Source organism: Rutidosis leptorrhynchoides, chromosome 1, assembly GCF_046630445.1.
Source record: "Rutidosis leptorrhynchoides isolate AG116_Rl617_1_P2 chromosome 1, CSIRO_AGI_Rlap_v1, whole genome shotgun sequence".
Classification (NCBI taxonomy): domain Eukaryota; kingdom Viridiplantae; phylum Streptophyta; class Magnoliopsida; order Asterales; family Asteraceae; genus Rutidosis; species Rutidosis leptorrhynchoides.
The window spans coordinates 649,278,469-649,293,771 of NC_092333.1; the positions used below are offsets into that span (position 1 = coordinate 649,278,469).

General features: G+C 33.6%; 1 long non-coding RNA gene across 4 annotated transcripts; it reads left to right on the forward strand.

Annotated features, from left to right (window-relative positions):
• Positions 1-9,991: 9,991 nt before the first annotated feature.
• LOC139885770 (uncharacterized) lies at positions 9,992-14,259 on the forward strand. Of its 4 annotated transcripts, none has more exons than XR_011772081.1 (8): positions 9,992-10,138; positions 10,264-10,368; positions 10,497-10,545; positions 10,790-10,914; positions 11,310-12,717; positions 12,900-13,250; positions 13,333-13,371; positions 13,919-14,259. It is a non-coding gene; the product is annotated as an uncharacterized lncRNA (long non-coding RNA). The 4 variants fall into 4 exon arrangements; XR_011772082.1 differs by having other exon boundaries at positions 11,310-11,714; positions 11,801-12,717; positions 12,900-13,371; XR_011772080.1 differs by having other exon boundaries at positions 12,900-13,371.
• Positions 14,260-15,303: the final 1,044 nt, after the last annotated feature.

Below are 15,303 nucleotides of genomic sequence, written 5' to 3' on the forward strand. Positions count from 1 at the left end.
TCCTTTCGCTGATGTTTCAAGTAATTCTTGAAATTAAGCCAGCTTGGTGGTAACTTCTCAATTATTGCTGCAACTTGGAAACTCTCACTTATTACCATTTTTTCAGCATGTATGTCATGAATAATGGCCTGCAATTCTTGGACTTGACTCATAATAGTCTCTGAGTCAACACATCTTAATATCCAAAAATTTAGCTACTACCCATTTCTTGGTGCCAGCATCTTCAGTCTTGTACTTTTTCTCCAAAGACTCCTATAATTCTTTGGCAGTCTCTGTCGTGCAGTACATGTTGTAGAGAGAATTCTCCAAACCATTCAAGACATAATTGTGTCACAGATAATCCGAATGTTTCCACGCCTCAACTGCGCTAACAGTTTGAGCATCCCCTTCAACAAGGTGGGGATCAACTTCAGTTAAGACCCTCGCAAGGTTCAACGTGGTCAGATAAAAATGCATTTTTTTCACAACGTTTAAAGTCCACACCAGTGAACTTTTCAGGTTTCTCAGCATGAGAAACAACCGCATTAGGTAGCGGTGCAACTTTACCACCATCATTCTTAGCGTTATTAGTAGCATTATTCAAGGCGGTAGCATCCGACTGAGACATTCTGAAAAAGAGAACCAAAACAGAATTAGTAAATACGAATTAAAGGGGGTGTAGCAAATCTATTTTCACATAACTTTCTATTTTTTTATTTTTTATTTTTGGGTAAGCGCGGAAACCCTCCTATGCACGAGCACATTGGGTCCCCCATCGAAGGTAAAACCTCGGGTAATCAAGCCTCCCGAGCGCGAGACCTGGTACCGGGTGAATTACGCATTATGCGCACCCTCTAGTCACACTCCATTTTTGAACAATTTAACATAGCCAAGAATTGAACTCGGGTGGTGTGCTTCATTGGGCAACTCAGCGGCCACTCAGATAAGCCTAAATGGTTATTTTCACATAACTTTGTAACCTTTAAACCTTCACATAATTATTTACCCAAGATAACAACCAGGCAGATCTAATGGAGGGTAGGCAAATTCATTAAAATTGATATTAGCAAATTCAATATCATATATCAAATACGGAGTACAAGATAATATATAACCAAAATATCCAATTCATATACAACTAGTAAAGTGGACCGCGCTTCGCGGCGGTGTGCACAAAATTTTTTGTTTACGATTTCATATAATTACAATGCTATTTCGAAAAATAACTATGAAATTTATAGTGCAATCGAATTTGCATAACTTTTTTACCATTATTTTAAATTGCATACCCAACCGCCGCTTACCACCAGCAAATCGCCAGTCATCTTACAAATCTGAATCGTCGCACTCTTCCGACACCGTCACCCTTATCTTTTTTTTGTCTAAAACTCCAACTATGTATTAGTTTATATTTTTATTTTATTTTAAACTGGGCCCAACTTATTCTATTATTTTTTTCATCAAGATAACATCAGTCACTTTAAAAAATATTACTATCCAGTTAGTATAATTATGTGGTTACAACTAAATTAAGGATTTTATTATTAAAAAATTCAGATTGTTATTATTAAAAACAAAGCAGTCACAAATTAGGTGGTTCCAAAAAAAAAAAAAAACTGCTACAGTACAACAGTGTTTTTTGACGAGGTGGCGAGATATGATTGGTACCCATTTACAGTAATTAGTATATAGTATAGTATAATATAATAATTAGGAAAAAATATACTTATGTACAAATTTAGAACAGATCAAGTACACTCTATACAAAGTCCTAGATATATGCCAAAAAAATAAAAATAAAAAAAAATAACCACATCGAAATCATTCCTCTGATTTAGATCACATATGCATAAAAGATTAAACTAAATATTATCAATTATCATAATTTATTCAACACAAATATGGTCATATGCAAACTACTATTATAAAAAGATTTATAATAATTATAAAGCATAAATAGAATAGATACATGTTGGCATACAAATGAGTACATAAGTAACCAATGAGTACCATAAATAAGTACAAATCAACATAGTAAGTAAAGTCCACATAAAGTTTTCATGCGTACAGTAGACTAATCAATGGTTACTATAAATAAACTTGTTATAATATATAAATATATATATATAAATGGATAGTCAATTATTGATACACAAAAGTAATATTATTGTATTACCTAAACTTGTGATATTTTTGCTATAAATAGCCATGAATGCAAGCATTAAACTTGCACCATTTCTCACACTTACAAAGTGTTTCTTTCTTTCTCTCCATTATCATCTTTGTTCTTACACTTCATTATTAGTATTCTAAATCAAGAATCAAATCACTAAAGGTAGTTATAAGCCTACTGAATTATAACATCAAGAATCAAACCACTAAAGGTAGTTATAAGCCTACTGAATTATAACACGTTATCAGCACGATAATCTTAATACTAATTATGGTTGGCTCTGCCACCTAAATGATATATGGTCGGTTATACCACCTGAATAATATATGGTCGACACTGTCGTCTAATTATCATTTATGTTACTAACATTTATATTTCAATTATCTAACATTTATATGGCCGACACTGTCGCCTAATTATCATTTATGTTACTAACATTTATATTTCAATTATCTAACATTTATATGGCCGACACTGTCGCCTAATTATCATTTATGTTACTAACATTTATATTTCTATTATCTAACATTTATATGGCCGACACTGTCGCCTAATTATCATTTATGTTTACTAATATTTATATTTATGTTATATAACATTTATTAATGATTGCTTACATATGGTCGACACTGTCACCTACTTATCATTTATGTTATATTAAATTTATGTTTAATTTTTATATACTTATGAATATAAAGTGACTATAATTTATCATGTTGTTTGTTTTAATAGAAAATGTCGAATCTGGAAAAGCTTAAATTTACTCCTTTAGAATCAACTGGAAACAACTACATGCCATGGGTTATAAAAGTAAAAATGCATCTTAAATCAATGGGTATTCTTGAAGCCATAAATGAAAACAACACTTGTTCTGAAAAAGAACAAGCAACGGCATGTTGCTTTATTCATCAACATATTGATGAATGCTTACAAAATAATTATGTGACTGTAGAAGATCCCCATGTTTTATGGGAATGTCTCAAAAGCAGATTCAATAATCAAAGAGAAATTTTACTTCCAGCTGCTATGGAACAATGGAGAACATTAAGGTTCCAAGACTTTAAGAAAGTAAATGAATATAGCTCAGCTCCGTATAATACATGTTCACAACTTAAATTCTGTGGACATGAAATAAGTGATGCAGACATGATGGAGAAAACTTTCTCCACAATGAATGCTGCAAACATCACAGTGCAAAGAAATTTGAGAATGCTAAAGTTCAAAACATATTCTGAACTTAATTCATATCTCTTAGTTGCAGAGCAAAATGATGAGCTATTAATGAAAAATCAGCAATCCCGTCCTACTGGTACACTTGCAATCCCTGAAGCAAATACTGCAAATAATTATAAACAGGGACAAGGACGCGGGCAAGGTCGTGGTTATAATAACCATCACCATCATCATGCCAAAAGCCATAACTATGGTAGAAACCATCCTTATGGTAATGGTAATGGGCGAGGACGTGGTCGTGGTCGTTGCCGTGGTGGTCAAAGAAATAATAATCCACGAAAATATAAATATCAACCACAAAACAAGCCCACTAAACAAGATGTTGAAGAAAATTCTTCTAAAAATTCTGAAGAATCTTGCTACAGATGTGGTAGAATGGGCCACTGGGCTAATACTTGCCGAACATCTAAACATCTTGTTAAGATGTATCAGGATTCGCTGAAAGATAAAGAAAAGGAAGTAAACTTTGTGGATAACGTCGATCCAACAGTCACTGAGAAACCATCTGATTTATATGAAGATTTCTTGAATGTTTAAGTTGTGTGTCTTTCGAAAAATAAATGATTTAATATCGTCTGTCTTTGTCATTATGTTTGCTAAATGTTTCAGTACTATCTATTTGCGTTTAAAATATTGTGTAATATTAATGTACTCACTATTTATTTCTTATATATGAAGTTCAATATGAATTTTGCTGGAATACAACATCAATCAAGTGGTGGAGATCTCTGTATAGCAGACAGTGGAACTACACACACTATACTTAAATCCGAGAAATATTTTATTGATCTAAAACCAACGGAAGGAACTATACATACAATATCAGGACCTGCTAACTTGATAAAAGGGATAGGAAAGGCAAATTTCATACTACCAAATGGTACAAAATTTTTAATAAATGATGCCTTATTTTCTCCCAAGTCAAGCAGAAATTTATTGAGTTTCTCCGACATATACCTTAACGGGTATGATTATCAGTCAGTGACAACAGAAAATGAGAAATATTTAAGTATCACTGACAAGAGTCATGTGGTTGAAAAACTGCCAAGACTTAGTTCTGGATTACATTATACACATATAAATGTACCAGAAATACATATGGTAGTTAACGAAAAATATATTGATCCTGGTGTATTTAGTTTATGGCATAACAGATTAGGCCATCCAGGATCAACAATGATGAAAAGGATTATTGAATGTACTCATGGACATCCACTAAAGGATAGAAAAATCCATCATGATACAATGGTTCCATGTACATCTTGCTCTCTTGGAAAATTGATAACTAGACCCTCACCACTTAAGGTTGAGAAAGAATCACCAATGTTTCTTGAAAGAATTCAAGGTGATATATGTGGACCAATTCATCCACCATGTGGACCATTTAGATATTTCATGGTTCTAATAGACGCATCTAGCAGATGGTCTCATGTTTGTCTGTTATCAAGCCGTAATGTGGCATTTGCAAAATTTCTTGCCCAAATTATTAAATTGAGAGCTCATTTTCCTGATTACACCATTAAAAGGGTGAGACTAGATAATGCTGGTGAATTTACATCTCAAGCATTTAATGACTATTGCATGTCTATAGGAATTGTTGTTGAACATTCTGTTGCTCATGTGCATACACAAAATGGTTTAGCCGAGTCATTGATTAAACGTTTACAGTTAATCGCTAGACCATTGATAATGAGAACAAAACTCCCTGTATCTATATGGGGTCATGCAATTTTACATGCTGCTGCATTGATTCGCATCAGACCAAGTGCAAGTCATAAATATTCCCCCCTACAACTTGCTTTTGGTCAAGAGCCAAATATTTCCCATCTTAGAACATTTGGTTGTGCAGTGTATGTTCCAATTGCGACACCACAACGTACAAAAATGGGTCCTCAAAGGAGGTTGGGAATATATGTTGGATATGAAACATCTTCAATATTAAGGTATATTGAACCTATGACAGGTGACGTTTTTACAGCACGTTTTGCTGATTGTCATTTTAATGAAACATTGTTCCCTAGATTAGGGGGAGAAATGAAAAATAAAGAAAATGATGTTTCATGGTGTGAACCTCAATTAAAGTATCTTGATCCTCGCACAAAAGAATGCGAGACAGAAGTTCAAAAGATAATGCATATACAAGAACTTGCAAATCAATTGCCTGATGCATTTACAGATACAAAAACGGTGACAAAATCATATATACCAGCAGTAAATACTCCAGCTCGAATTGAAATTCCAAAAGCTGGCAATAACGTCACTCATGAATCTTTGCCACGTCAGAAACGTGGAAGACCAATTGGTTCAAAGGATAAAAATCCTCGAAAAAGAAAATCAGCTGATAATGAAGTAAAAGAAAGTGTTCAAGAAGAACCACAAATCAGTACTCCTACTGCAGAGGAGATTGATGATGTCAATACAGAAATTGCAATCAATTATGCATATTCAAAAATATTATGGAACCGAAATGAAATGAAAAATCTTGATGAGAAATTTTCATTTAATGTTGCATATGACATCATGAATAATGATGATGATCCAGAACCAACATCTATGGTTGAATGTCAAAATAGACATGATTGGGCTCAATGGAAAGAAGCAATACGAGCTGAATTAGAATCACTCAATAAAAGAAAAGTTTTCGGATCCATCATTCTCACTCCTAAAGATGTGAAACCTGTAGGATACAGATGGATTTTTGTCCGAAAAAGAAATGAGAAAAATGAAGTTACAAGGTATAAAGCTAGACTTGTAGCTCAAGGTTTTTCTCAAAGACCGGGAATTGATTATGAAGAAACTTATTCCCCTGTTATGGATGCAATTACTTTTAGGTACTTAATCAGTCTGGCAGTTTCTAAAAATTTAGAAATGCATCTCATGGATGTTGTGACTGCTTACCTATATGGATCACTTGATAGTGATATATATATGAAGATACCTGAAGGATTTAAGGTACCAGAAGCATCAAATGCAAAACCCAAAGAAATGTATTCGATTAAATTACAAAGATCTTTATATGGGTTAAAACAATCGGGACGTATGTGGTATAACCGATTAAGTGATTACTTGATAAGCAAAGGGTATACAAATAACCTTACTTGCCCTTGTGTTTTCATTAAGAAAACAACATCCGGATATGTGATCATAGCTGTTTATGTTGATGATCTTAACATCATAGGTACAAATAAAGAGATCTATGAAGCCATTCAACTTCTAAAGAAAGAATTTGAAATGAAAGATCTCGGAAAAACCAAGTATTGCCTTGGTTTACAAATTGAGCATATGCCTAATGGTTTACTTGTACATCAAACAACATATACTGAAAAGATTTTGAAACGTTTCAATATGGACAAGGCAAAACCATTAAGTACTCCTATGGTTGTTAGATCACTCAATGTTGAAACTGATCCATTTCGTCCATGTGAAGATCATGAAGATATTCTTGGATCAGAAGTACCATATCTTAGTGCAATTGGAGCTCTTATGTATCTTACAAATTGTACAAGACCTGACATTTCTTTTGCAGTTAATTTGTTGGCAAGGTTCAGCTCTGCTCCTTCCAAAAGACACTGGAATGGGATCAAACACATATTTCGATACCTTCGAGGAACTACTGATTTAGGATTATTTTATTCTAACGAATCAAAACAAGATTTGGTTGGTTATGCTGATGCAGGTTATTTATCTGATCCACATAAAGCTAAATCTCAAACTGGATATGTATTCCTAAATGGAGGTACTGCAATATCATGGCGTTCTCAAAAACAAACACTTGTTGCTACATCATCAAATCATGCCGAAGTGATTGCATTACATGAAGCTACTCGGGAATGTTTTTGGTTGAGATCAATGACACAAATCATTACTGATTCTTGTGGACTAGAACGCGATAAAAGTCCAACAATTATCTATGAAGATAATGCAGCTTGCATAGCACAGATGAAAGAAGGGTATATCAAAAGTGACCGAACCAAACACATACCTCCTAGATTCTTCTCATACACTCAAAATCTCATTAAGGACAACGAGATTGAAATGAGATATGTTCAATCCAGCAAAAACTCTGCTGATCTTTTCACGAAAGCACTTCCAACTGCTATTTTCAGAACACACGTTCATAACATTGGCATGAGACATGTTCAAAAGATGTAACAACCGAAGCGATGTCTACTTGAGGGGGAGTCAACTCCATGCTGCACTCTTTTTCCCTTAGCTAAAGTTTTTCCCACTGGGTTTTCTTTAGCAAGGTTTTTAACGAGGCAGTAACTTACAGTTGATCTTCAACAAACAAAATTGCTATCCAAGGGGGAGTGTTATAATATATAAATATATATATATAAATGGATAGTCAATTATTGATACACAAAAGTAATATTATTGTATTACCTAAACTTGTGATATTTTTGCTATAAATAGCCATGAATGCAAGCATTAAACTTGCACCATTTCTCACACTTACAAAGTGTTTCTTTCTTTCTCTCCATTATCATCTTTGTTCTTACACTTCATTATTAGTATTCTAAATCAAGAATCAAATCACTAAAGGTAGTTATAAGCCTACTGAATTATAACATCAAGAATCAAACCACTAAAGGTAGTTATAAGCCTACTGAATTATAACAAAACTCATGTTCAAGGTTGCATTATACACGTTATTCATTACTCCTTTAAAATCATATGCAGTATAAAACATCGAACCAATTAAGTCATGTTTATTAAATCATACATCATCAGGTTTAACAGCAGCAGAAAAACATATCATATTAATTCAATTGATATAAGTAAAGCAACAACAACATATAGTTATGTTCCCTATCAGTTTGTAACAACATTCATAACAAAATAGCAGTACACATTCAGTTTATATCCGATTTATTAACATATACGGATACTAACAACAGGTCAAGGAGTTTAATGTATACACAAACAGCAGTAGATCGATCAACGTGCAGTTTAACAATAAGATCATAAAACTATTTAGTTTAGTTGATCGAATTAACGTATGCATATCATAGGAAAATAAAACAACTGTACACTTTTAGATTAAACGCATTATCATTCAGATCAAACACATTATCAGTTAAGTTTATAATCCGAATAATACATCAAATAAGTCAATTTCGTATTAGGAACAAGGATTCTGTTTAAGATTGTAGAAAATATGTAATCGAAACTGAACGAGCAAATACAATCGATGCGATAAATAATATAAAAGCATACAATACATATAAAATCATAGTTATACACTGAAAAGTAATACGATCAAACCGAATTGAACCGGGGTTGTGTTTGACACAATTCCCTTAAACAGATTCGACGTATGTTTCCAGCGTACACATGTTCGAAGCAGCGTACTGCCGGACGAGAGCACTTGCTTGAAAAAAAGACCGGAAGTGGGGTGACCGAAGTTGAAGAAGAAGAAGCTGGAAAAACGAAAACGAATTTGAGTATCTCAAATTCATAGGTGAGGTGAGAAGGTTACATGTTTTTTATGTGTTACTAGATGTGTTTTTCTCAATACCAAAGCTTAGTATTTATAGTGCAAATGGGATCCGCAAAGAAAAGAAAAGATATACATAATCACACAAAAAGGAAACGATTTTGTTCTTGGTGGACAAGAAAATTGTTTTCCTTGGTTGGTAAGTCAAATATTATCTTTTCTTTCTTAACACAAAAACGTGGAAGCAAGTTGGGCTGAAACTGGAATGGATTGCAAAAACAAGCCTCGCACGGGCTCGAATTTTCGGAGCTACGGGTATGTAAGGGAGTAAACATGTCATAAGATGTTGACATAGCTTATATCCATCAAACTTATATACTATATAAAAGTTCTTTCCCACTCCTATGTGGGACAAGTTCCATTTCATTTCAAAAGGCTTATACTTTGCACATAAACTAGCAACTTTGAGACGCGATATATCATTCACCATTAACCTGTTTTGGACACGCTTTAGTTCGTTTTTAAAGCTCTCATTAGTGGCTACAAAACCTACTAAATAGTCTTTAATATATACTCCGTATCACTTTATTATATATTAATTTGTGTCCAAACATTGGTGGAACACACTTTTCCAACCAAATTTTCTAATATTTTTTTATCCTATATGTAGTAAGTAGTGGTATAAAAGAACTTTACTATATTATATTTTCTATTTTTAAAAGTGGAAAGTTGATTTGGATAATCTAAAAAATAATAGTGGATTATAGAATTGGAAAGGAGTTAGTATATGAATACAATTCTTTTATATATATATAAATATATATATATATACATATACATATATATATATATATACATATATATATATATATATATATATATATATATATATATGTATGTATATATATTAGTATAAGGGGCTGGATGTCGTTTTTTGTTTTAACTTGCTGTCGTTTTGAAATTTGTTTTTTCCTCGGTTGGAAGGTAGCAATTAGGATTTAATTATACTTATTACAATTGAGCAAATTTTAAGCACTGTTCCACAACAGTAACCGAGGGTATATTAGACATTTTAGTCATTATACATTCTCGCCTGGAACCTTCTTCCACTTTCCAGCGCCCTTCAACCCCATCTTCATCCATTTACCTCCATTCCAATTTTACACACCGCCATTTTAGACCTGATGCTTTCTCCTTGCTGTAGTGTTAGCTCACCGTTGCCACCGCCCGCGTGCCTTCAACCACCATCCACTACCGTCACAGTTTCGCTGCATACCCTGATTTGTTTTCTAGGGTCTGTATTGTCTTTGCAGGCAAGGTTTTTTTAATGTATTCAGAGTTTTTATGCTATATATTACTATATTGTGTGTATAATATTATAGCCACTTTCTTCACAATTGTTAATTTTGTGCAACTAATTTATTATTTGATATTTTAGTTTCTAAAGTGACTACTACTCATGCTGTTGCATCAGCATCTGGTGCTACTCGACAGACAACCGTGGTTATCTTGGGCGATAGTACTCAGATGTTAACCACAGAAGGTCCGATTAACATTTTAAAATAAATTTCTATTAATATGGTTATTAACGTCCATTCTCTCCATCTATATTTTTTGATATGTTGTATTTTTGAGACGATTTGTGTTTCTGGACCCGATTTCTTTGCTCAGCACACAGTTCAGCACAAGTGCTCTTGAACCAGTCAAAGTCAAAATTCAGGTAATTTAATATAGTACTCTAATTGGTTCTATACTTTTATGCTGTGAAAATTATAAGGTCCAACTTACAACATTAAAAAGTATGTGCTGTTAGGCAAAAATCAAGGATTGGTAATGAGTTGACGGTTAAAATTATAGACATGTATGCGCTTTTCATTTTTTCCGCATAAGTATTGTGTCGTTGAAAGCACATATTACTTTCTCGGTTGTTATTAATAAACCCTTTCTTTGGTGTTTATACTTAGGTGTTCAGAGAATATGGGAGCATAATGAAGTGTCCATCGAATACAATTGTCTCCATTTTCGACTACTCTGGCCATCTGCTCCTATTTTCTTTTTCATTTTCGTTGTTATCATCCATCTTCCCCAGGTAAACTTTGATACTCTACTTTATTATTTTGTGATGTTTTATTTGTTTGCTAAATTGTTGTCAGTAATTGTTGTATGTAGATTTAGGTATTCTGTTGCACGACTATTCCCTTTGTCTTATGGTAATTGAGGTTTTTGTACGACAATACTTAGTCGTCGTCGCCGCTAAGCTTTGACGACTTACCATCTCCGTCGTGGTTGCTGTAATAATTGGTTCTACAGGTGTCTATATGTTTTATAAATTGAGAGTTTAGATTTAGGTTATTTGCTTTGTGGTTTTCATTGGTTTTGATTTAGGATTTGTAATTTGTGGTTTTTGTTTCGGCATTATTTTTCGCGATTTTTAATGATGCTGAATACAGAGTATTATTTTATATATGTGGAATTTATGTGTAGGAATGCACATACATACGAGCTACATAGTGGTAGTTTACCAGGAGGAAACCGGTGGGCTTCAAGTGAGATCCAAACAAAGGAAATGCACATCGAGGGCTAGGAATGCATCCATGTGGTGGTGAAACATTAGTTGTAAATATTGGAGACTTAATGGAAGCTTGGAGTAATGGCAAGTTAAGGTCATCAGAGCATAGAGTTGTTTTTAAGGAACCTAAAAACCGCTTTCACTTGCTTTCTTTCGGTGATTTGAAGATGATAAGGTAGTTTTTGCACCTGATGCAGTTGTGGGTGACAAGAACATGAGAGCATATAAACCCTTTTCGTGTGGTGATTACATGAAATTTAGAGGAAATAGTGAGAAAGGCAAGTTTGAAAAAGTTAGTTTCATGGTCAAATATTTTGCAGGTACTGAATTTGCTTAATTAGGTTGTCAAGACTTTCGTTCTATTACTACTACTCTGGTAAAGGTTGATAAACACGACAATAAATAGGTTCAAGAGGCAGTTGCGGAACTTGAACTCAAAGCCAGATGGGGCGGATGCGAAAATTTATTAAAATTTTCATTTTCAGCAGGGGTAAACACTAATAAAAACCTTATTATTTCGTAAAAAAAAAAATGTAGTGTAAAATTTTTTTATCCGTTAAATCCAGGTGGGGCGGATACCCCTTTTGGGTTATTCTAAGCTGCGCCCCTGTACAAAGGTTTCATTTTATCAAAAACACGGTCACCTGGTCTGTCCGCTAAACACCCATTCATGGATATATTTTTTTCTATTAACTTACCTGGTAGTAATTAATTTTGTTCACGGAGTATTTTTTTTTTTTTTTTTTTAATATATGTTTGAAATTGAAATGGAAGTTTACCTGCTTTTTTTAAAAAAATTGGTTAATGGAGATGGCTTTTTTTTCCGAGAAAATTGGTATATTTTTATTTTACCTTGCACTTTGCTAGAAGTGCAGGTGTCTATACCTTTGGTCAAAATCAAGACGCCGGGTATGTCTTTACAACCAGGTTATAAATTATTGTCTACCAATAACAGTCGCAACAACGGTAGTGTCTTTTTCCAATAGCAGTCACAACAACAGTGCAAACCGTTTCCAGTGTCGCTGCTGTTTATGTTATCTCGACTGTCATGTTCGCTGATTGTTCATCCTCTGGTATGTGCTTCGATTTTGCATACTCAGTTTCTTAAAAGTTAAATGTGTTGATGTTCTTATGTTCATGAATTATTTATTTGACTAATTTACACTCTGTGTTGTTTATATGTCTTTCTCTTTATAACATGAATGTAAAATATATGCATTCATAGCAAATGTGCTCATGTATAACGATTGTAGCAGTTTAAAGATGCAGATTTTAATGTTCATGAGAATTTTGATAGATCGAAAGATAGCGAAAATTAAAATGGTAAGCCTAATGCACAACAAATACGTAAGCTTTGTTAGTTTCTTCTGTTCCTTTTCATTCTTTCTTTTGTTAGATTCGGGTATTGTAAATGTTGTACTAATGCCAACTTCTATGCTTTTACTACATAAAACATTATGTAGGATTAGAAAGTAGATATAATCTGTGATTTGTGTTAAATGCAGAGCTACGATAAATATAGGTGGCGTTGGCCGCGACTTTCAAGTGAATTTCAAAGATGCCCTTTATATAGTTTCCTTATCATTAGCCAAACAAGTTTAACAGGCAGAACCAAGAAACAGCCTAAAACTGAAGTCCAAATCAGCTCTTCTTGCAATGAAACACAGCTGCACACTACAACTTATATGCTGCACAACAGCAGCTAAGAGGCCTCGAATTCGCTCATCTATGTATGTAAACTTTGAACTCCACGGATACACCTGCAGAAGAGGCAAAACAGAAGTGACTTTGACGAAACAAACATGTCATAGGCATGTAATAAATATGTAGAAACAAACAATAGACTAGGACTAGAAGTAAGTATATTCAGACTATTCGGCATGAAATTTTGCATGCAATAATATATCATGCTTATCACTTCCATTCACCCAACTGCAGCACAAGAAACGTTAGGCATGCTTCAGCCGCAGCGAACAGGTACGTATTCTATTTTGTTTTTGCAAGTTAGTTGCATAGAATCGGAATACTCCCAGGTGCAGGAAGCCTTTATTATCATATTATTTTAGTAGTATTACTATTGGTATCTCTTGGACGTATGTGCCTTTTTAAACTATATTTATTTCAAGTGACTATCTAATGAAATTGTCTATTGGTGGTATTTTGATATGCGGGACTTCTTTACGTAGCGACCTTATTCTCAGATGCCTAATTTGACATGTTCTTATCGAAAACCGTTCTTCTCTGTTTAATGTTCTTTTTTTTATTATTCTTGCTATGTTTCTTTATGTTTTTTTGTTGTTGTAATTTGTGTTTGATTATCTGTTGTTTTCTTCCAGTTGTAATTTGTGTCTATCTGTCTATTGTGACAACACCCTTACTCATATTATCTGCCTTTAAACATTCCCACTTTAGAATGTATTATAGAAGTCTGTTCAGTTATTACATATGCTATTTATCTATTATAATATATTTTGATCACTTTTCCTAACAACTACATACTGATCCATCATAGTATTTGTTACAGGATGGGCCATATAAAGGATCTAACTTCCCAGGGAAATCCCATGCCTGCAAAATTGAGTGTGCAACAGAAGAATCATCCTACAATGCTCTTACACAAACCTAAATAGCTATAGAAAGCTCCTATGTTCAAAAATGTAATATTAGCTTTTTATCGTAAACAATGTGCCTGCACCTTTATAAACGCTTTAGTAAACACCATAACGAGAACGTCATTAATGCTTTTAGGTCCGCCGCCGCAACGCGCGGCTGGCCAATTGCTTGTTTAAGACAAAATTGCCAAAATCATCCTTGTGTTTGTGTGATTTTGCTCAAATCATCTCTGTATTTAGAAAACTGCATATTACATCCTTAAATGCCTAAATGTGTCCCAAATTACTCCCTCAACTTCTGTTAAAGTGGCCATTAATAGGATGTTGCTATTGTCTGTTGCCAACTAAAGGGTCAGCAAGTTTCACGCATTATGATTAATGAATCAAAATATACAGATCTTGTATCACCATCACCACTATGATAATTTAGAACATTTACAACCCCTCCATTCAAATTCTAATTCAGATTAAGATAATATTTAAAACGTCAACCAAAAATCTAATATCGTATGAATTAACTTAACATCTGATTCCTGAGTTAAACGAAGGACAATAAAGAAAATCCAAATTTTGGTCCTTCGATTTTTCTTTCAAAGACTAAGATTTTGATCTCAACTGTTTGGTAGCTTGTTCCTCCAATGCATCAAAATTAATCCTTTGATAGAACTCGTCCTCGTCAAATTTGTTGACTTGCCATGACTGTTTACGACCACCATAAAATAGCCACAGTAGTACTAAAAACACTAAATAATAAACATACAAATTCAAATCCAACCTATACGTGCATCTAATTTTCCAAGCTATAACTATCATGACACTTGTTATTATTACAATGTCAACAAAACATTTTCAAAACTATCATGAACCTAATTTTTAAACAAAAATAATCGGGCAATCAACTGAAATACAATTTCAAATAGAACAATTTTTTGAATACAAGGATGATTTGGCAGGGAGTAATATGGGATACATTTAGGGAGTCTATTAATGTTATCTAATTCACGTTGTTCAATATAGAAGTTGATGCAAGGAGTAATTTGGGATACATTTAAGCATTTAAGGATGTATTACGCAGTTTTCTGAATACAGGGATGATTTGAGAAAAACACACAAATACAGGGACGATTTTGACAATTTTGTCTTAATTTAATTTATGCATTAGGTAAGCTTCCATTTGTGCACCGACTATCTCAACTTCATCTTTGGTGATTATCTGGGCGAAGCGTGTGTTCATCGATCGATTGAGCACGCAACCTTATTCTTCTATACGGTGATTATTAGGGTTTTCCCTTCCTTT